This window comes from Eulemur rufifrons, chromosome 3 (assembly GCF_041146395.1).
Source record: "Eulemur rufifrons isolate Redbay chromosome 3, OSU_ERuf_1, whole genome shotgun sequence".
Taxonomy (NCBI): Eukaryota; Metazoa; Chordata; class Mammalia; order Primates; family Lemuridae; genus Eulemur; species Eulemur rufifrons.
Genome location: NC_090985.1, coordinates 20,449,264 through 20,473,771, shown reverse-complemented (window position 1 = coordinate 20,473,771; position 24,508 = coordinate 20,449,264).

Below are 24,508 nucleotides of genomic sequence, written 5' to 3'. Positions count from 1 at the left end.
AAATAAAGAATAAACAACTCTGATGGGGAGTGACTTGAATTTTTAGAATTCCTCAACACGTCAGAATGCTTCTCCTATGGAGACAGGGTCAAGTGGAGGACCATACTGCCACAGGAAGGCCAGAACCAATAGTAATAGGTTAAGTAGTAAACTTGTAAGTAAGTAAAACATCTAAAATAATAAGCTCCATTTTGCTTCTATATGAAAATGAGATACATTTAAATTCTTATTCACATGAATAAAAGTTTGGATAAAATATGACAATGTACATTGCTAGAGCTAGATATGTTATTTCTTTAGAGCCTAAATTAATATATTCACATATAAGAAGAAAAAACAGTATACATATATATATATTACTTTAAAATTTTAAAGAAGAACTGAAACAAAATCTTATTTGATGCTTTGAATATAAATGCCATATTTTTACACTGTACATATGGCAATCCAGATAAAGTTGAAAATTGAGTTAATAAGGTTGGATTTTCTGTCTTATCTGTAATTTCCTTCCTTTAGACACAAATCAATGTATTTTGTTGAAACTCAGAAAACAATACCCCAGTGTTTGACACTTTGACATGCTGAGAAGCCTTAGAAGCTGCCTCAGAATCAAGGTCCCTCTAACTTTGTCTTGTCCAAGTGCAGTAAAGGACTATCTCTGGAATTTCCTTATGTGACCAAGAAAATTTATTTCCAAAAGTAATGCAGTTGTTTTAAACCCCCCTTTTAGGGATGTCATCAAATAACCAGGAAAGTTTACCAGAGAAGAGAAGAAGCTGGGAGTCCTCACTAAGACAGACAGATTTTTCATCTATTCTTTTGAGGGTACCCCTGGGAGATTACCTGGGAGACTTTATCTGCATAATAATACAACATTTGTCCTGTGCAGCTCTGCCCCTCACCATTTCCCAATGTATGCTTCCTGGCTTCTGAGTCCGTTCATGGTTCCTGGTGACATAGTGCGCTCAAAAGTAATTGTCTGCATTCCTCATCTCCCCTCCTCTATGAAAAAGGGTATATAAGCCTTTGTATCTCACTGAGTTATTGGGTAATCATTCTCCTGTGATTTAATGCTATGTACATTAAAATAAAATTCTAGGCTCTCGGGATATAGAATTGAAAGGTAAAAAACAAACAAACAAGCAAAAAAACCTCTTCTCCAATGTGTTTACATTTCAGTTATAGTTTTCCAGGTGATATACATACAAAATTGGTAAACGTAGTGTTCAAATTTGGTTGTTAATTGAAGATATGGAGACAATCTCTCCAGAAGCTGCTTTGTGATTACCTAATACCACGGTGAAGTCAAGAGCCAAGCTCGAGGTGCCATCCCCATTATTTCTGCCCTGTTTTCAACATCTTTTGAGTTTCTTATATTCCTTATCTGCAGCAAGAATCTGCATAATTTATATATACATTTTTCATCTTCCAGCTTGTTCTACCAAGTTGAACTGAAGCTGGACTCTTAGTTCCTGTGTTTATATAAACTGTATACTGCTCTCTCTCTCTCTCTCTTTGTCTCATTTAGCTTACTGCCCGAAGGTTCATGCATGCTGTATTATGTGTCAAAATTTCTTTTCTTTGAAGGCTGAATGATATTTTATTGTATGCAATACCACATTTTTTTCATCTACTCATCAGATGGACTCTTAGGTTGTACCCACCATTTGGATATTGTAAGTGACACTGTTACGAATATGAGCGCACAAATATGTCATCAAGATTCTGCTTTCAATTATTTTGGTTATATACCCATAAATAGAATTTCTGTACATATGGTAATTATATTTTTATTTTTTTCAGGAATCACCAATTTTTTCCCTAGAGTTGAACATTTTTTCATACTCAGTGACAGTGCAAAGTATTCTAATATCTTCATAATATCTTCACATCCTCACCAACATTTATTATTTTCTGCTTTTTCTTTTTTTGGATAGTAGTCATCTAATTACTGTGAGGAAATATATCATTGTGGTTTTGATCTGCATTTTCTTAATAATTAGTAATGTTGACTGGGCATGGTGGCTCATGCCTGTAATCCTAGCACTCTGGGAGGCCGAGGCAGGAGGATCGCTTGAGCTCAGAAGCTCAAGAACAGCCTCAGCAAGAGTGAGACCTCATCTCTACTAATAATATAAAGAAATTAGCTGGACAACTAAAAGTAGAAAAAATTAGCCAGGTGTGGTGGTAGAGGCCTGTAGTCCTAGCTACTTGGGAGGCTGAGGCAGGAGGATCGCTTGAGCCCAGGAGTTTGAGGATGCTGTCAGCTAGGCTGATACCACTGCACTTGAGTCTGGGCAACAGAGCGAGACCTTGTCTCAAAAAAAAAAAAAAAAAGTAATGTTGAGCATCTCTCTATGTGCTTGTTGGCTATTTGTTTACCTTCTTTGGAGAAATATCTATTCAAATTGTTTGCCCATATTTTAATCAGGTTATTTTTTTCATTGTTGTGTTGTAGGAGTTCTTTATATATTCTAGATAGTAAGTTATTACCAGATATATAATTTCAAAATATTTTCCTCTATTCCATAGTTTTTCTTTTTAGTCTACTCATTATGTCTTTTGATTCTGTTAAAAGAAAAACAAAAACAACAACAAAGAAAACTTAGATAGATTGAATTTAACAGAGTTTAATTGAACAAGGAACTATTTACGAATCAGGTAGACCCTGAACCAGAATAGGTTCAGATAGACTCCAGAGCTGCCATGTGGTAGAAGAAGATTTATGGACAGAAAAAGGAAAGTGATCCACAGAAAATGGAAGTGAGGTACAGAAACAGCTGGATTCCTTACAGCTCAGCATTCAATTTTCTTTTCCAAAACTTGGTGATTGATACAAGACTAGGTTAAAGCTTGTTTATACATCCATTTAGGTTACAGTTCACTATATACAGAGAAACATTTAGACTCAAGTTAAAATACGTAAGGAGGCAACATTAGGCTAAATTTAACAATTCTCCTCTTTTGGTCAATCTCCCGATTTGGAGAGATTGACCAAAACTTCAGGCATAGATGTCACACTGTCAGTATTGTAAATGTACTTATTTGGCCTCAAATCTCACTGGGAAATAGCAGAACAGTGGGTTTTCTGAGGTCGTAACAAAGGCTTCAGGTTATTATTATTTTTTTGCTGCTAAGGATTAGGCTATAGGGAACTTACTTGTTGTTGGAATCTCTTTTTTTCAGGGGAAAAACAAAACCTGATCTGTTTTAAAATTTATCTGTTTCCTTATATTTCAGATAGATTATGTAGCATTTAGTATGAGTAACTCCATTTTGGTTTGGTCTGGTCTGTTGGGGCTTAGTAAACAAGCTCAGTCCAAAACAATGGACTCTCATAATTTTATTTAAGGTTCTCCCCTTTTGGTAAGGTTCTCACTTAGGTGAGAGTGTGACTGAAATTTAAGGCTTCAGCACAACAACTTCAACACAAGTTACCATCATTTTGAATTTCTGGTCTCAGCAAGTCACTCATGGTTACAGTGTCCTCATGGTCACACATTTTTTTGAGTTTTTGTCATTCCAGTTGAAGAGACACCATTTGACATTTCACTGATAGCTGCATGCAAACATTTAAAATTTTTAGAGAATATAGTACACCAGAGAGTCTACTATTATGACTATTAGGAGGATAATACTAAGCATTTGGAGTATAATTCATAGCCATGGTCACCCTCAACCAAACCAACTAAAATAAAATATATAAAGAATCTACTCATTTCAACCAAGCAGCCTGTTCATTAATCCCATATAACTGAATCTATATACCCAATGCATGTCTCCATGTGCAACAATAAATATCAGAAACTGCACAGATACTTCTCTGATTATCCAGTAAATCTCTCAAGTAATTTTATTATCTAGCATAACTTTAGCAAGAAAATTGAAAATTTTTTGTGTAACCATAGCCTTTGCAGTATAATCTGCTATAGAGCCTATTATGAGGGATACATTTTAAATCATTGCCTCAGTTACTCCAAATCACAGAAACAGAGACCCAACAAATGATGTCCATCTGGAAGAATGAAGGCCTTGTGGCCATGTTCTCTTTATTCTATGATGTAAGTTAACAGGAGTGGACCAATGTTCTGTTTCTGACTTAGTATGAAGGAACAAAAGTACCATGAACAATTTTTTTACCCATATTGGCCCTTAATTTTTCATCTATCAAGGCACAAGTTTGTCCATGTATAAGGTTGGCTGCAAAATCCTCCACAATTAAAGTATACCACGTGAGTGCATACAAGAGACCCCCTTTTCAGTTCTATTGTTCATAGAGTAAAAGCAATGAAAAAAACAGAGATAAAAGTCTCATAATCATAGAGAAGCCCCCCCCCCCCCACACACACACTTTTTTTTTTTTGAGACAGAGTCTTGCTCTGTTACCCAGGCTAGAGTGCTGTGGCATCAGCCTAGCTCACAGTAACCTCAAACTCCTGGGTTCAAGCTATCTTCCTGCCTTGCTTCCCAAATAGCTGGGACAACAGGCCTATACCAACACACCTGGCTAATTTTTTTCCTATTTTTAGTAGATAGGGGGGTCTCATTCTTGCTGAGGCTGGTCTCAAACTCCTGTGCTCAAGCAATCCTCCTGCCTCAGCCTCCTAGAGTGCTAGGATTACAGGTGTGAGCTACCGCTCCCAGCCCACAAAGAAGTCTTGATGCATGATATTGACAGAAAGCTCTTCCTTGGTTAGTTTTCCTTTAAGGTCTCCAAAGGATATACATTTCCAAGAATCTGGAGGGGTCCTTCTGCATTGTGATACTATGAACCCAAAGTTCAAGGTCTCAAAGTTTTGCTGTGGAGTGGGTTGCAAGGGCAGGCTTTCTGATGTTGTTCTTGGAAGACCCAACCTCTGTATTCTAGATTGTGAAGGGGTTGATTTTGTTATCTGTAATATCTAATATAACTATTATACAACTTGTCCAGTAAAACAAATACCTCTAACCCTGAGGATTTCTCCAGAACTATCCCATGAGGGAAATATATTAATTAATAACCTTTTAGCTACTGTTAATAATATCAGCCCTCTTGCATGGGAAAGTTTCTATACAACAAGAAAACAAGCAATAAAAATAAAAATTGAATTAAATACCTCTATAAATGTTTAAGTGGCCAATCAGGTAGAATAAATGTACCTGAAAGTTTTATTGTCCTTCCAGGACTATGGGTTTGACATGGCAGACATTGGTCATAAGCCATTTTAACAATTTAGAACAATCACCATGCCTTACACACACACACACGCACACACACGCACACACATTTAGTTTGGATTATTTTCTCTCTCCCATGATGAGTCATGGAATACAGAGCTTTTAATAATGGGAGGTTTTTAAAAACCCAGTATGGATGAGGTGGTCATCCAGGTTCTCCATGAGTCCATACTTAACACTGGACTTATATCCTTTTAAATACCAATTTTTGTTTCTCTAATTCAGGTGTGTAGCACTGTTTATTAAATGGCTTGTTATAGATAATTTGACTTGGGAAATGGAATTCATTTAAATTACATATGTAAATAATTTCATATGGTTGATTTTGCATTAAAATCTAACAAAAGTATTTTTTTGATATTCAATTAATTCTTGTCTGTTTAGGTTAGTAGTTTTATAAATCAGTCAGTCTCTTTGTTAGAGTTCTGGAAATTCTTACCCAGTCTGTAGGGGTGAGGGGAAACTTCCCCTTTCCCCTAAAAGTTCACTAAAGATGAACTCACAATTAAGGCATATTAATAAGAGGAAGAGGTTTATTTACCACTTGCATGTGAAGAATCAAGGAGTGATTATCCAATATCCCAGTGAGATCCAGATATTTTTATATATGCCTTTTAGAGGGGATGGAGGAGATGAAGAGTAGAGGTAATTCTGTTTAGGTGCTAGGGAGGATGAATAGATACTTGACAAAATGAATGGATGAGGAGACACAGATTGACTTATACATTAAACTAAGAAACGGTATTATGTTTAAAATGATTTGGGCCATGTCTGGTTGCCTTCTTGATTTTCTTTCCTGCTATATGGTGAGATAGCAGGGAAAGGAAGGGAAGTCTATTTTTCTTTTTATGGGTCCATATGGTTATGCAGATAGAGGAAAATCCCCTTTTGATGGGCCTATTAATTTAAGGGTCTTAATTCAAAATACCAAGGAGCTATATTTTGAGGTAAAATTACCTGAGCTCCTTCAAGTCCAAATGATGTGGCCCTAAAGTTATTGGAAACTTTTAAGAGTGCTTGTCAGGGTCATTTTCATGAACCTTCTTGAAGACACAATACTCTAGGGTTTTACCTGCTTGTAAAGAGTTTTCAGAAACTGCATCAGACTTACAAAATTAACTGTGACAATTACTTAATATTGTCATAATTAAAGACATAATCAACAATGAAATTTGGTTATTTCTGTTGTCTACAATAATTTAACATAATAGTCATATTTGTGGGTGACAGTATACACAGACATACCAAAATTTTAAGAATAACACATAATTTTGGAACAAAATTAGTAACATATTCATAAAAATATAACTCAAAGAAAGTTAAACATTATTTTCATTTGACAATGTTTCCCATGTAGTTTAACATATTAAACAATATTATTTATCTCTCTTTTGGATGTTGCAGGGGCTATTTGTAGCATTCCAAAGTTAGTTTGACATAAAAAAGACTAAATTTTGAATTTTTTATTTTTTATTTTATTTTATTTTTTATATATATTTTTTTATTTCAGCATATTATGGGGCACAAAAGTTTAGGTTACATACATTGCCCTTGCCCTTCTCCCCGCCCCCCAATCAGACCTTCAAGTGTGTCCATCCCCTAGACGGTGCGCATCGCACTCATTATGTATGTATACACCCATCACCTCCGCCCCCATATCTGCCTGACACCCGATTAATGTTATTCCTAAATGTGCTCTTAGGTGATGATCAGTGAAACCAATTTGACAGTGAGTACATGTGGTGCTTATTTTTCCATTTGAGGGATACTTCACTTAGTAGAATTTGAAATTTGATTTTGGGAAGCCTTTCAAATATATCAAAGGTTTAAAACACTTAATCAAAATAGGGTAAAATGTTACTATAACATAATATTCATTGATTTAGACAAAGTTATAATTAAAATCTTTAAAAAGCAAAAATCTTTAGTGTTTGATAGAGAAGAGACTCAGTTTTTCAAACAATCAAAAGAACTGAGAAACACACCATGAGAAAGAACCTGTCTCCCTTTCCTCTTTCTCTCTTTTTTTTGCAGTTACCCAAAAGGCAAACAAAAATATTATACTGTGGCTTTATTAATATTACACAAACTTTTTGTTGAAAAGAGAAAAGCAAATTTTACTTTTGCCTTAGTGTATTATTAATATGAAAGCTAATTTAAATAGAATCTTATAAACAAATACATCCATTGTTTTTTTTTTAATTTCAGAATATTATGGGGGTAAAAATGTTTTAATTACATGAATTACTTTTGTACCATTTCAGTCAAAGTTATAAGTGTGTCCCTCACCCAGATAGTGTGCATTATACCTGTTAGGTGTGAATTTACCCATCCGCTTCTACCCCCACCCACTTACTCGATTCCCATTGAATTTTACTACCACTATGTACACATAGTCTTTTTTTTTTTTTCTTATTTCAGCATATTGTGGGGGTACAAAAGTTTAGGTTACATATATTGCCCTTGCCCCCCCCCCCCCGAGTCAGAGCTTCAAACGTGTCCATCCCTTAGACAGTGCACATCGCACTTATTATGTATATATACACCCCTCCCCTCCCCCACCCACATCTGCCTAACACCCAATCAATGTTATTCCTAAATGTGCTCTTTGGTGATGATCAGTGAAACCAATTTGATGGTGAGTATATGTGGTGCTTATTTTTCCATTCTTGGGATACTTCACTTAGTAGAATGGGTTCCAACTCTTTCCAGGAAAATACAAGAGGTGCTATATCACCATTCATTATGTACACATAGTCTTGATCATTTATTTCCAATTTAATAGTAAGCACCTGTGGTGTTTGTTTATCCATTCTTGTGATACTTCAGTTAGGAGGATAGTATCTAGTTCCACTCACGTTGTTCAAAAGGTATTAGTTCATCATTTTTATGGCTGAGTAATACTCCATGGTATACTTATACCACATTTTATTAATTCATTCATTTATTGATGGGTATTTGGCTTTTTCCCACATCTTTGTGATTGTGAATTGTGCTGTTATAAACATTCAAGTGTAAGTGTCTTTTTTTTTTCCTTTGGGTAAATACTCAGTAGTGGGATTGCTAGATCAAGATCTACTTTTAGCTCTTTGAGGTATTTCCATAATACTTTCCATAGGACTTGAATTAGTTTGTGGTCCCACCTACAGTGTATAAGTATTCTTATCTCTCTGCATCCACACCAGCATCTGTTGTTTTGGGACTTTTTCATAAAGAGCCATTTTAACAGAGGTAAGGTGGTATCTCATTGTGTTTTTGATTTGTATTTCCCTGATGATTAGAGATGTTGGGCATTTTTTCATATGTTTATTGGCTATTACTCTATCTTCTTTGGAAAAGGTTCTGTTCATGTCATGACCCACTATTTAATGGGGTCATTTGATGTTTTCTTACTGATTTGCTTGAGTTCTTTGTAAACTCTGGTTACTAGCCCTAGCATGAAAATATTTTCTCCCATTCTGTAGGTTGTCTATTTGCTCTGTTGACTGTTTACTTGGCTGTGCAGAAGCCTTTTAATTTAATCAGGTCCCATTTATTTATTTTTGTTGTTGCTGCGATTGCCTTTGGGTCCTTCTTCATAAATTCTTTGCCTAGGCCTCTGTTCTTGTACCAGTACCATGCTGTTTTGGCTACTATAGCCTTGTAGTATAGTTTGATGCCTGGTAAAGTGATGCCTCCCAATTTGTTCTTTTTACTTAAGTCTCTTTGGCTATTTAGGGTCTTTTTTGGCTCCATACAAAGCATAGAATTATTTTTTCTAGATCTGCAAAAATGATGTTTGTATTTTAATGGAGATTGCATTGAATATATAGATCACTTTGGATAATATGGATATTTTAACAATGTTGATTCTGCTGATCCATGAGCATGATATGTTTTTCCATTTGTTTACATCCTCCGTGATTTTCTTCCTCAGTGTTTTGTAGTTCTCCATGTAGAGGTCTTTTACCTCCTTGGTTAAATATATTCCCTAGATATTTTATTTTCTTTGTTGCTATTGTGAAAGGCATTGAGCCTTTTATTTGACTCTCAGTTTGATTGTTGCTGGTGTATAGGAATGCTACTGATTAGTGTACATTTATTTTGTAACTAACCTGAGACTTTGCTGAATTTATTTATCAATTCCAGTAGTCTCATGGAAGAATCTTTGGTGTTTTCTAGACATAAGATTATATCATCAGTAAAGAGTGATAGTTTCACCTCTTCTTTCTTCATGTCGATACTCTTGATTTCCTTCTCATGCCTGATTGCTCTGACTTGGACTTCTATAACTATGTTGAACAGAGGTGGCGACAGTGAGCAACTTTTTATGACCTTAAAACATCTGGACTTTAACAATTTTAAAACTAGTTTTATTTTGCCAAAGATTACTAAAGTCACATGAACTAAAAGGCATTTGAGCTAGTTTCTATTTTCCTGATAAAATGTGTGATTTAAGCATTTACTTTTCTTTAAGCCAATTATTTAGAGCTCTTTTATATATTTTGGTGGTGAAATATCACATACACATGATATACAAACACACAGACATAGAGACACAAAGACAGAAGCAGATTTTATAGCTTTTATAAAGAATTATGATTTGCTACGTTTTAAATAATTTCCCATCTAGACTATCAATATTTCAATTACCTGCTTTATTGCCCTAGGCAATTATTAGCTTGACAGCAATTTACCTTTTAAAAAGATGACTTCCAGGTGAAATAAGGTAGAAAATTTGTATCTCAAAAGCACAGAGCTAAGACTTGAAGCCTAAATATTATAACAAAATTGTTCATACCAAGGAGAAAAAACGTTGTCCTTAAATGTCTAGTTAAGATAAGATGACCAGGAAAAGTGCCTTAAACAAAAGCAAGACTTGTTTGATAAACTGAAAACAAAGGTAAGAGTTTCTAGTAACCTAGCCCTCCCTCTCAGACAGCGTTACAAATGAAAATTTTCTCTATGGATGCAAATTTCCTTTATAAAAGGGTTTTAAGATACCCAGTTAAATGCCAGAAATGTGTATTTTAGGTAGGCAGCCCTTTAAACTTAGTTACTGCTTCTTAGCTAAAATTACTGACTTCAGGGTGAATGAAGCCCATTAAGAAACAGGCAAGCAAAAAGCATTCTCTATGCCTGACTTTGGCATGGAAAGACCTGAGGGCTAACTTTTGTAAACATTTTATCCAGGATAGCTTTCTTTTCACCTTCAGGGCAAGATAGCAACTAAGCCAAAGGTTAACATATTTGATTTTTCTTATGAACTTGTCACTAAGCTATATGCCTTCTTTACAGAGACTTTTAAAAGAGGGAACAATATTATTGAAATCTTTTTTGAAGCTTCTGCACATCAATATGCATCTCTGAATGAGACTAATTCAGAAGGTCTCATTTTAAAATGCACTTCTTGAAGTGCAGTGTTGTTCATGTGGAACATTCCACTATAATTTTAAATTGCCTTTAGTAATATTTCACCATTTTTGTAAGCCTTTGCTGCTTTCAGGGCCCAATACTCATACATGTATATGTAGGAGTAGCCGGAAGGTATTGTACTCAGTTCTTTAGAAATTAAGAATCCCATTTTCACTTTGAATCTTGGCTTTGGCTCTTTGGTCTCCATGATCAACTTAGCCAGTGATTTTCCCAACCTAAACTTGCAAGAAGAGACAAAGAAAATAGAACACAAATATCCCTGTGAATTCCCAAAAGCTGGAGTTCACAACCCCTGTAGTATTGCCATTTACTGCCAGTTTCTGTCTGATGCAGCAAGACATATGAGGACTTTAACGGGATCCAAGCCAGTTAATTATCAGATCTAATTGTAACAGAGTAGTTGTCCCTCCTCCCATAGATATGGAAGGATAAAATTGACAGGGGGGAATATGGAACAGATTTTGGCTTCCCTGAGTGGGCCCATTGGCTTCCCGCAGAAGTGCCAGTAGAATGGCACCCCGCAGAAGAGGCATGGAGCAGCTCTGGGAAAACTTCCCAGCCCTATAGCAGGGCATTTGGGGGCACTGTGGAGGTACAATACAGGTGGCATTGTTCCCTTTGGTTTTCCCATTTGTTTGATAGGCCTGGCATTTTGTGTTGAGACTTCTCTGCATTGTCTGTGTTTGTTTGTAATTTTGTTGCAACATAGGAATGTTCCATCTAAAAGTCCCTTGGGAAATATCTTGGCTGGATGGTAAACTTATAGCTGTGAACCTCCATCTAAGGAAAATGGTTATATTGTAATCCAACTTATGTGCTATGGAGTGAGGAAAAGTGGCTGTTAAATGAAACTTTAGATTGTTCTGTCTTGCAGCTGAAATTATTTTGTCAAAGCTCAGGTGTTAGGCTTGTTCCAGGTGGGAACTTAAAAGTATGTATGGGACAGAATGCTGTTAATGCAAAACTGAGGTTTGTGAAACAATAGCCACAGGAGTCTAGAGAGTCCCCAGAGGTTGTAAACCTAACGGACAGCTGTAGCCTACACTCCTATCCCCCTGATAAGGATGGAACTACCCTTATCTCTACAGCATGAGACTGACTCAGGGGTCCCAGAAATTGGTTGTTTAAAAAAAAATTATTACAGCAGCTGTTGTGGCCCAGGTACTCACTCCCCTCTAAGAAACCCTCTATAAAACCCAAGGCTTTCCCCTCCCTCAGGGTGGATACTCTTTGGCCTCCACCCATCTGCACCCAGATGCCCAAAATAAACAGCATTTTGCTATACCTGAGGCTTCGTGTGTCTCTCTCTTGGCTCCGGACATAATATTTAGTGCCAAAACCTGGGAGGGCACAACAGTGGATATGACCTCTGGGTCTCTAACAGGCAAGGCTTGCAACTCTTGAATCAATAGGCAGTGGCAGCTTGTCCTGCGCTAACTGCTGAATCCTGCCTTCTGAGTCCCTGGGTCACTGGTAAGTTTTCCATGGATCTTTGAGTAAATTGAGAGGAACCAGTCTCCTGGGTTGTTTATGTCCCCTTGAGCCATGAACCTCCCTTGTCTCTGACAAGGTGGCTGGGAGAAGTCCTGAGCTGTGCAGGGGTCGCTCTCTAACTTGTCTCTGATCCTGGAGTGTAGGCAGAGCTCTCTAGCTAAGCCGAGGTAAGATAATTGTCCACCCAGACCCTCCTAAACCAAGCTGAGAGAGACACCAGACTGGGACTCAGATCTTACTTGCTGACCTCCAAAATCTACACCCTGAGATTTCCTCTTCGTGGTGAGTGGGAGCTCATAAGCTTGTTCTTGTTTCCCGACCTCTCTTGCTCTAGTTTCTCGACTTGTCTCAACTCAAAATTCCTACCGGTAAGCTAGAGGACTCTCGCTCCCTGAGGCCCTCGTTGGACACAGGGACGCCTGTTCTGACTCATTGCTCAAGCTTGTATGGTCTCGTCACTCCCGTGCCATTCCCTCATTGTAGGGACGCCTAGAATTGAGTAGAATTGGCCTCGCGTGACCCCTAGTCTTTCCAGGAACATGGGAAAATCTGTCTACTACTCCTAAAACTAACCCTTTGGGGTGCCTTCTCCAAAACCTTAAAACATTAGGTCTTACTAATGAAATTCGGCCAAAATAACTTATCTTTTACTGTAATACAGCTTGGCCACAATATAAGTTAGATAATAACTCCAAGTGGCCTGAAAATGGAACTTTTGACTTTAACATACCGCAAGATCTGGATAATTTTTGTCACTGCAGTAGCAAATGGTCCAAAATCCCTTATGTCCAAGCCTTCTTTACTCTCCATTCATGACCCTCTCTCTGCCAGAAATGCAATCTGGCACAAATATTTCTACTACACATTAAACCCCTTTCCCAACTTCCTCCCTTAGCCCCTGAACCACCAGAAACTCCAGATCCTGATCCCTCAGATCTCAGTCCTCCCCCATATAGAACTCCTCCACCGCCACCTGAAACAACTCCACACCCCCTCCCTAGCCCCCCAACTGCATGCTCTCATTCTGCCCAAACCTCGGGGTACATGTTCCCTTTTCCCTTTCTGATCTCTCCCAGATAGAGAAAAGACTAGGTTTCTTCTCAAACGATCCTTATGCTTTTATCAAAGAATTTGAATGTCTAACTTACTCGTACAATTTTGCCTGGCATGATCTCTACATAATTCTTTCCTCTACTTTATCTCCTGAGGAGAAGGAGAAGGTCTGGCTCAATGTCCAGGCACACGGGGACGAAATGCATAGAGGCACCCCTGCCCAACCAGTGGGAACAACTGCGTTCCCAGAACTGACCTTTTATGGGATTATGAAATAGGAACCCAAAAGGGAACAGAAGGATGGACTAAGAGAGATCATATGATCACATGCCTGTTAATGGGCCTGAAAAAGTCTGGCCACAAGGCAGTCAATTATGAAAAACTAAAAGATATCACACAGGGACAGCATAAAAATCTGGCTCTCTTCCTGTCCAGGGTTCCCGAAGCCTTACAAAAATGTACAACCCTGGACCCTACAACCCCTGAGAGAATTTTACTTCTCATTATACATTTTATCTCCCAAGCTGCATCTGACATTAGAGGCAAATTTAAAACAATTGAGGATAGTCCTCAAACCCCACAAAGAGATCTGTTACAAACTGCCTTTAAGGTATTTAATAATAGGGATGAGGAGCAACAACTTCAAAAACAAAGGAGGGACCAGGCCAAATATCAGATGCTGGCAGCTGCCATCAACAGACTCCTGGAACATCCTCCATCAAACTGGGGAAAGGGGCAAGCAACACCACCAGGCCCGTGTTTAAATGTAAACAAACAGGCCACTGGGCGAGACAATGTCCTAATCCTTAACCACCCCTCTGGACCTTGTCCCCTCTGTGGAATGAGGGGCCACTGAAAGGTCAACTGCAGCTTAACCCCTCAAGGCAGAGCCACATCCCTTCCTCCCAACAAACCAGACAATCCTGATCTCACCCTACCAAAACTCTTAGGCCTGGCCGCAGAAAACTGATGGTGCCTGGGACCCACAGCCCCAAGCCGATTAGCACATCAGATCCCAGGGTAACTCTGTTGGTGGCAGGGAAGCCAATTTCCTTTCTCCATCGACATGGGGGCAACCTTCTCAGCCCTGCCAGAATTCCACAGACCTACACGTCTCCCCTCACTCTCTATTGTGGGAGTTGACGGCTTTGTCACTAATCCTCTAATAACCTTACCTTTGACCTAACATCTAGGCTCAAACATTTTCACGCATTCATTTATAGTTCTCCCTTGATGTCCAACCCCACTATTAGGAAGAGATATTCTCTCAAAATTACATGTTACTATTTGGCTACCTGTCGATCATGAGCCACAGGCAAATATCGTCCCCCTTCTCCTCACATGTTCCCCTCCATCTCCTATACCTTTTTCTGAATCTGAGGTTAATCCCAAAGTCTGGGATATTTCAAGCCCCTCAATAGCCACTCCCCCCTCCCCCATCCAAATACATTTAAGAGACCCTTCCCAATTTCCTTGCCAAGCCAAATACTCAATTCCTTTACAAGGTCTTCAGGGATTGAAACCTATCCTTACCCATCTTTCCTCCCAAGGCTTACTTTGCCCTACTAACTCCCCACATAACACCCCTATTCTGCCAGTAGAAAAGCCAGATGAATCATACGGCCTTGTCCAAGATCTAATACTCATTAACCAGGCAGTGAGACCCATCCAGCCAGTAGTCCCTAACCCTTACACTATCCTATCTCTTATCCCACCCTCTACCACCCACTATACAGTACTAGATTTAAAAGATGTCTTCTTCACGATCCCACTACATCGTAACTCCTGAGACATCTTCACATTCACACGGACAAACCCAGACTCCAAACAGTCACAACAACTTGCTTGGACAGTACTTCCCCAAGGATTTAGGGACAGATACCACGTCTTTGAACAGGCACTAGCCTCTGACCCAACCCAACTAAATCTTTCCCCATCTATCCTCTTACAATATGTAGATGACTTATTATTATATATTTCCTCTGAGACTATTTCTCGACAACATACAACTCCCTGGTTTCTTGGCAGAGAAAGGCTATAGAGTATCTCCCAAAAAGTCACAAATTTCCTTACCTCAAGTAACATACCTAGGACTAGACCTTTCCCCCAGAAAGAGAGATATGACAGTAGATAGAAAAAATCTTATTACCACCTTACCTCTTCCTACCAATAAGAGAGATCTCCTCTCTTTTCTAGGACTAGCTGGATACTTACATATTTGGATCCCTAATTTCAGCATCCTAGCTTGACCCTTATATCAAGCAACCAAAGGGGATCTCAATGAGCCATTAGATCCTACTATAAATATCTAGCCCTCTTTTGAAGCCCTAAAAAATGCCCTGGCCTCTACTCCAACACTCAAACTTCCCAACCCTACCCAACCTTTCCAACTATATACTGATGAAAGACAGGGTATAGTAGTGAGAATTTAACACTGATTAATGGCCCAGACACACAGACAATAGCATACTTGTCCAAACAGCTGGATTTAGCTATCAGGGGCTGGCCAGCCTGCCTGAGAGCCTTAGCTGTGGCTGTTCTTCTCACAAAGAGAGTCAGAAACTCACTTTTGGACAGTTCATCACTGTCTACTCCTCTCATTCCCTTGCCAATCTTCTTTCACATCAGGTCCTACAAACTCTAGCATCTTCTCAGGTTCAACAGTTTCATCTACTCTTCATAGAAACTCCACATATATCCCTGGCCAAAATCCCTCCTTTAAACCCAGCCACTCTCTTACCTATCTCTCATGATCATTCCATGCATTCTTGCACAGAAATACTGGATTATAAAATTCCTTACTTTCCCAACATTTCTCAACAACCCATACCTAATTCCACTTAGACCTGGGTCATAGATGGCAGTTCCTATCTACATGAGAAACAGAGGAGAGCTGGGTATGCTATAGCATCCCAAGAGAACAATGAAAGTGGGCCACTGCCCATAGGGACATCTTCTCAAAAAGCTGAATTGGTGGCACCAATTAGGGCATTAACACTCTCAGAGAACGCAACAATTCACATTTTATACAGACTCCAAATACGCCTTTCACATCCCACACTCACATGCCTCTATATGGGAGGAGCAAGGCTTTCTCATTACAAAGGGCTCCCCAATAGTGAACACATCTCTCATTCTTACGCTCTTATAAGCGGCTCACCTACCAAAGGCAGCAGCAGTAATACATTGCAAAGGACACCAACAGGGCCATGGACCCATTACAAATGGCAATAAATTAACAGATCAAGAGGCAAAAAGAGCAGCCTTATGAAATCTTCCCACTCCTGCCAACCAAATGATAGCTATCTCTCATGACTCCATTAAATATTCCCCTGAAGAAAAACATTCTCTACCAGAAGCTGGGGCCATTCAATTTGGCCCCTGGCTACTAAACCAAGGAAGATACATCCTCCCATAAGAACAAATATACACTATACTGAGAGATATACATAATCCACTATATGTAGGATTTAAACCTCTACTCCAACTCCTAAAATCTCTCATCCACTATACAAACCTATCTTCTCTTTTACAAGACATAACCCACAAATGCTCTATTTGTTGCTCCATCTCCCCTCAGGGAGTAGCTAGGCTGTCCTCTTTTCCTACTCATCAAACATGGGGTTATGTTCCTGTCTAAGATTGGCAGATTGACTTTACTCACATGCCCCATATCAAAAGAACCAGATATTTTCTCACCATAGTTGACACATTTTCTGGATGGGTAGATCCATTCCCTACAATCTCAGAAAAGGCTTCAGAGTTCTCACATGCCCTTTTAGAATACATTATTCCCTGATTTGGACTCCCCACCTCAATTCAGTCAGAAAATGGGCTGGCCTTTATCTCCCAGGTCACACAACAGATAATGCAAACCCTAGGTATACGCTGTGTCTTTCACATCCCATATAGACCCTAGTCCTTGGGAAAGGTATAAAAAATGAATTCCATCCTCAAGACTCACTTATCTAAACTCACCTCAGAAGTGAAAGAACCATGGACATCCCTATTACCAATAGCCCTCATGCAAATCTGGACAACGCCAAGGGCCCCCACTTTCCTCAGCCCCTTTGAACTCATGTAATGTAAAGGCTGCCCCTTTACATTAACTCTGTTCCCACACTCAGACCCTCCTGCATTTGGAAACTCTATACCTACCCTGGGGTTGGTTAGACAGCTACTTAGATACTTTACTAATGAAACTCTACCACAATCACAGAGCTCTACTTCACACAATCTGACCATATAGGCTAGAGATTGATTTTATTAAAAACCCCACATCCCAAACCACTTCAACCAAAATGGGGGCGGGGGGGGTGCCGCATCTTGTTCTGTTGACTACACTAACATCAGCAAAACTCCAAGAGCTCTCAACCAGGATCCACATTTCCCATCTTAAACCCTACAATGAGGGAGTTATTACCTCCACCCCATCTTTCCACAGGTCTACTGTAACTGGACCCACATCCATCAAGCTCACCCACATACCAGAAGAATTGGTCTCAGATCTCCAAGTAGATTAGTAATGTCCCCCAAAATCTACTTACAGGGGGATTTTGACTTCCCTTGGGAGGAAATAATTCTCTCCCTACCAAGAATAAGATGGCTAACTTAACTTCTGTGACACTTTACTTATTGCTCTTTACTCTAATTTCCCCCACCAAAACCACATGGTATAATAGCACATTCCTTCATAATTGGCTGACAAATATTCCAGACCTACAGTTCCTCTTGCTGGGTTTGTTACCAACACTCCATCCTATTTTGGGATGAACCCTATCTTCGGGCCATCCCAGCTCATATAAACATAGTGTCTCAAACAAAGCCATTTAGGGGCACCCCAGAGTTTATTCCATTCATACCCATAAGTCTTTCATCTATTAATCCCAACTACTCCTTTTACTTTCACCCTTCCAGCACCATCCTGTACACTAATCTGCTACCATCCATATCGACAACAGGTGTCTCTTTTGATCTCACACCCTCCACCTATGTCATTGTCTTTTATGATCCTGCTTCCTCAATTTACTCATGCCCCAAGGGAGGAAAAGCTGTTTGCTACTTTCTTAATCACACATCATCTAAAGGAATATGTAATGATTCAGATGTCTATGCAGGCCCAAATGCCATAAACTGTACTATATCCCTTCACCCGTCCTCTCCTAATCTGTAATATTTCCCTCCAAACATACATTTATCGCCAGTAGGACTCATTCATCCAAAATAACATGGGGGAAGACATACACCACAGCTCCTACCCACATTACAACCCTGTACACCCTTTAAATCCCCATTTTGTGTCATGGCTAAATCATTCATCCTTTTTTTTTTTTTTTTTTTAGACAGAGTCTCACTCTGTTGCCCAGGCTAGAATGAGTGCCATGGCGTCAGCCTAGCTCACAGCAACCTCAAACTCCTGGGCTCAAGCGATCCTCCTGCCTCAGCCTCCCGAGTAGCTGGGACTACAGGCATGCACCACCATGCCCGGCTAATTTTTTCTATATATATATTTAGCTGTCTATATAATTTCTTTCTATTTTTAGTAGAGATGGGGTCTCGCTCTTGCTCAGGCTGGTCTCGAACTCCTGAGCTCAAACGATCCGCCCACCTCGGCCTCTCAGAGTGCTAGGATTACAGGCGTGAGCCACCGCACCCGGCCTTCATTCATCCTTCTTAAGGTACGCTACTAAACCTGGCTTACTGTGTCTCCCATCAGGTCTCATGTTCTTGGGGGGCATAGACAACAAAGGAATTGCTCTGCAATGTATAAATGCCATAAAAACTAGAAGTATTTAATCTATAGGGTACGTTTTACCACCAGATAAGGATGTTTCCATCCTCCTCCCAAAATCAATAACATCTACAATCCCCCCTCACTAACACCACCAGAAGAGAGCCATAGACCTCATACTGGTGGGAGTTATGACACTCTTGAGTCTAGCAGGACTGGCAGGAGGAATTACATACAATGAAATCACAGCCAAAAATATCACTACCTCTATGACTGCAGTGGCCCAGGATACAGGAGAGAACCTTAAACTCCTATCAACTTCACTTAATTCATTAGCAGCCATGGTAATAGATAATAGAATAGCACTAGATTACTTTTTAGCCTTGGAAGGAGGAGTTTGTGCTGTCACAAATGCTTCATGCTGAATTTGCTTAATTTGGAACTCCCTCCAATCTGTCCTCCCCAAAATGACCTGGCTTGTACCCTTCTTAGGACCCCTAGTAATGCTTATACTAGCTCTCCTCTTTAGCCCTTGTCTGTTACAACATTTTCTATGTTTTCTTAAAAACAGAATTCAAGTCATCACCCATAAATCATTGAAGAGATCCTCGTGATGGAACAAACCCTTCCACACCTCCAACTCAATACCCAATCCTAACAACGACCTTTATCAGCAGGAAGTAGTCAGAAAGACAATGATGCCTGCTTCCCAATCTTCTAGTTTTTAATTTTTTACCCATATCTTACCCTTCCTTTTCTTATATGTATATAATAAAAAGGGTGAAATGTTAGGCTTGTTCCAGGTGGGAACTGGAAAAGTATGTATGGGACAGAATGCTGTTAATGCAAAACCGAGGTTTGTGAAACAGTAGCCACAGGAGTCTACAGAGTCCCCAGAGGTTGTAGCCTACACTCCTATGCCCCCTGATAAGGATGGAACTACCCTCCTCTCTTATCTCTACAGGATGAGACTGACCCGGGGTCCCAGAAATTGGTTGTTTAAAAAAAAAATTATTACAGCCTCACTGCCCCCTAAGAAACCCTCTATAAAATCCAAGGCTTTCCCCTCCCTCAGGGTGGATACTCTTTGGCCTCCACCCATCTGCACCCAGATGCCCAAAATAAACAGCATTTTGCTATACCTGAGGCTTCATGTGTCTGTCTCTCAGCTCGGGACCTAATATCAGGTAAATATCCTATATGTGCTGGCTTATTGAGTAGGAAATGTCTGATTTATTTGAGGTTGGACATTTCATGTTTAATGACTTAATGTGATCCTAAAGGCCTGTGATAAAGTTAATGCTTTATTTTTATTTTTATTTTTTGAGACAGAGTCTCACTGTGTTGCCCAGGCTAGAGTGCTATGGCAGCCTAGCTCACAGCAACCTCAAACTCCTGGGCTCAAGCAATCCTCCTGCTTCAGTCTCCCAAGTAGCTGGGACTACAGGCATGTGCCACCATGCCAGGCTAATTTTTTTTATATACATATTTTTAGTTGTCCATATAATTTCTTTCTATTTTCAGTAGAGATGGGGTCTCGCTCTTGCTCAGGCTGGTCTGGAACTCCTGAACTCAAACCATCCACCCGCCTTGGCCTCCCAGAGCACTAGGATTACAGGCATGAGCCACCGCGCCCGGCCCAAATTAATGCTTTTAACAGTTGAATTTCCCCAGCAGAAAGGGAAACTGGTAGGCACAGCCACTGCCACATGGTGAGGGGGTTGGGGGTCAGAGTGGCCACAGTGCCTACAGCCGATCTGCAAGAAGGCTCTGCAAGAAGGCATGGCAGGCTCTAATCTACCCATGCCAGAGGCCGACAGTCAGTTGGAGAAACAGCCCAGCACCGGGTCTGGCCTGGGGCAACTAATACTCACCACAGCCATTTTGACACTGAGAGAGGAGAACAAAGTAAGGCAGAGTAGGGCAGAGGGAAAAACCACCTACAGTCCCCATCCCTACTGGGCGCATGATATTATGCTCAGCAAAATTCCTATCTGCCTTTGGTGTTTGCCTAGAACAAGAGCAGGGTACTTAATAAAGAAAATGTCTCATCCACATGCTGCTACCAGGTCCGTTTTAGGCTGTCTGTGGCCAACATAATAAAGGCAGGCTCAGGGGATCAGGGAGCACTCATGCTTTCTGTGCTTCCCCTGGCCTGTGCAGGTGGTAAATGTGGCCTGTGTGTGACCCTGGGAGAGCTGCAGCCCATTGTTTTGTGGGAGAAGGGCTGAAAGCCTGTTGTCAACTCAGGACTCTACATGTGCCACTCCCACAGTGGGGCCAGAGAGGCATATGGAGTGGCCATGGTCGCCGTGTTAGAACCACTGCCCTGAGCAACTGCTGCCATTATGAGGGGTGGGGGAGGTCTAGAATGAAACTGACTCAGGTAGAAATGGTCCCTTCCTCTAAGCAGAAAACTCAATTTGGCCAGGGGACATTTTGTAATTAGAAGGTGACAAATTATGTATGCTTTTTGTAAAAAGAAAGAACCTTAGAAAGAACTTTGTCCAAAAGTTTCAAAGACCTCCAGGTAGTAAGACACCCCTGGAGAGGAAAAAAAAAAAAAAAAGTCTAGGACTCATCATGGGACAGGCAGCAGAGCCCCTACCTCTGAACATCCCCACACGAGCCCTGGGAGAAATTGAGAGTGGGGATTTAATTGGTGCCCACCTGCATGGACAGGGTGGGATCCTTTTCCCCTCACAACACAGCCCCATCCCCAGTGTGGTACCCTGCACCAGCCATGTGCCTGGCACTCAGCAAGCCAGGCCGAGAGCAGTGGGGGAAGGGCCAAACAACAGTGAAGCAGCTATAGACAAGCTGCAGAACTTGAATGGTATGAAAGCTTAGCAGTGAATTTGTGAAACTGCCATTGGATAGAACTTGTCTGGATCCCAGACTTCAGACTGATGGTAAAGTCCTTGTATGAGGCCCATAAGGGAACAGCTTCTGGGTTTGCCTGACTTGTAAATAATATGAAAAAGAAGTAATGAGCCTTGGAGTCTTAGTATAGATGCTGAGAGACATGTCATGGCCAGTGACATGTTAAAGCCACTGAAAGATGATCTCCTTGATAAATTGCTATTGAAGACTGTGTCTATTCTCAAACCTGCCACACTTTTGGCTTTACAACATGAGTGTTTAAATGTTCTGGAGACTGTATTCTAGGTAGGATGGATCTGTCAGATCAGGCAATGCCAGAACAAGATTGAGATTTTCTCACTGGTGGAACAGCTTTATGGACAATGAGGGACTGGATGTGCGGTGAGCACAGCAGTGACGCTGCCAAGTGGGACTTCAGACTAGGAAGCTGAGTTGCAATTATCAAGAAGAAAAAGGTAAACATTTCTATGGTTTTGCCATTTGAAAGGTGTCCAACAGCAGGAGATAAAAATATTAAGTGTGCCACAGAAACAATGGCCCTCATATAGGCCATGGCTGAGCCCAAGCAGGTGGGCAACATGGCAAAAAGAAGTCAGGCCACTTGCAGAGCTGCTAAGAAGGCCATTGGAGGCAATCTGTTTTCTGGAGCCTTGATCCCCCAGCTAGATTTAGATCCCCTTTGAAACTAAAGACTGGGACTCTGTGCTGTTTGTGATAGCACAGGAATGTGGAGACAAATTTCTCATGCACTTGTTCTCCTACTTGAAACTTTGGTCCAGCCTCTTTTGAGGCACCTATACACACTAGAGGCATGATGCCTTAATGAATTTGGGGGAACCTCACTTGGGAAAACCCCATTTACAATGGACTGTTCATGTGCTTGCCTTAATAGATTTGGTGAGACTTCATTTGGAAAGAACCTGTGTGCAACAAACTTTATGTGCTTGAGGTGGTCCAAGAATGGAAAGGTGACCCACTGCACAGGGAGCCCAAGATGTAGGGGGCCCAACACTTTTGATGACTGAGAGTTTCACTTGGTATTAGTAGATATCTTTTCAGGCTGGGAATGGAGAGAGCATCTAAAGCTTGAAGATAGGCTCCTACCAGGAGCTGTTGGCCAGGGACAGGGCCCTTTCCAAGTTCCTGTGCATGTATACCAGCACATCAGGAAAGATCCTTGGAGGACAACAGATGATGGACATTAACAGTCCAGGCAAAGGGGCCAAGCGCGTATAAAGTGGCATGCTGGTGATGGATTCTTTGGACAGAACAGCTGTGGAGACAGCCCAACAGTTCCTTTTTCTACAGCAAGGAAGGTCCACAGCCAAGAAGAAAGGGACCTGGAAACCTACAAGGCTCAGATAGCATCATTGTACACAGGGCCCAGGAGCCCAAATAGCCCTGGGCATTTCACAAGATGACTACTCCATGGCGGTATTGCTTCCTGCAGTCTGCACCTGTATCTACTGCACAATGTCCTGTGGTCATCCATGAACTTAAAATGGATCCTCAGTGGAAACCTAGTGAGCCTTTCCTACACAGTGGACTCAATGACCCTGCAGTTTGTCAAGGTGTTCATAGGCTCCCCTCCCCCATACAAAGTAATAATGGACATGCTTTTGAATCAGAGATAACCCAGCAAGTCAGAAAAGTAGAACAGGGTATTGCAGTTTGTCCTCCTCTGAATAAAGATATCCCTCAGAATCATGTTTAAGTTAAGCCCCCAATAAATAGTTCATGAGAGACCCTTCCTAGCACCCTGAGGTTAAGTACGGTAATAGCCATGAGTAAAAAGTAGGGTAAAGTAACTTGGTAAATTAGTGGGTCAGGTACTAACCACTATGTATGAATTTGGCTCTTTCAGGTCACCACCCCAGATGGAAACAAAGAAGTAGAAGAGACCCTATGAAATGCCCCTAAAAACTCACACCTCGTTGAAGTTGTCAGAAATGAAACATTGGTTCCATCACACCAGAGTAAAGAGGTCTACCATAGAAGAAGAGAACCAGGCCCCTAGTGGAGGGACCAACCTTTAGGCATTCTAAAGCAACTGTATACGGAACAGAAAAAATGAAAATATTATTTATTTATTTATTTTTTGCTAACCTTTCTTTCATTATTTGTTTTGTGTATAGGAAGGAGAGACAACTCCTTAGTGAAGATTTTCCCAGGCTATCACCTCTTGTGTTGGTCTGTATTTGTCATCTGTATGGAATTCCTGAATTTGCAGAAGCCGTTCTCTGAATCTCCAACAGGGTAGTTTTCTTCCCAGCTCTGTATTAGACATTGTCCACAAGGCAAGTCCATTTCACCTTACCAGTCCTCGCTGTTGTAGTTATTGCTTTCTTTTGTTGTTGTAAATATACTGCCAAAGCTTTGCAATTATATACATAAGTATAAACCTTCCATTTGAAACATCACCTCCATTTCAGCAGGAAGTAGTTAGATGTCTACATCTTCCCTCCTCCCATAGATATGGAAGGGAAATATTGAGATTGGGGAATATATAACAAAGGGAATGGCCTTAAATAAAAATGGCAGAGATTTTCTGTCTCCTTAAAACTTCTCCCAGTCTTTTTGTGAACTACATTCTGGCCTGCATCCCTGAGGCAGGTTAACTCTTTTGTTAAAACTCCCAGGTGGCACTAGTCCCCCAGGTGGGTGGCTGGTGGAGTTCACAGGCTTTGTCTTTGGCTGAGATGGGACTATTAGAAT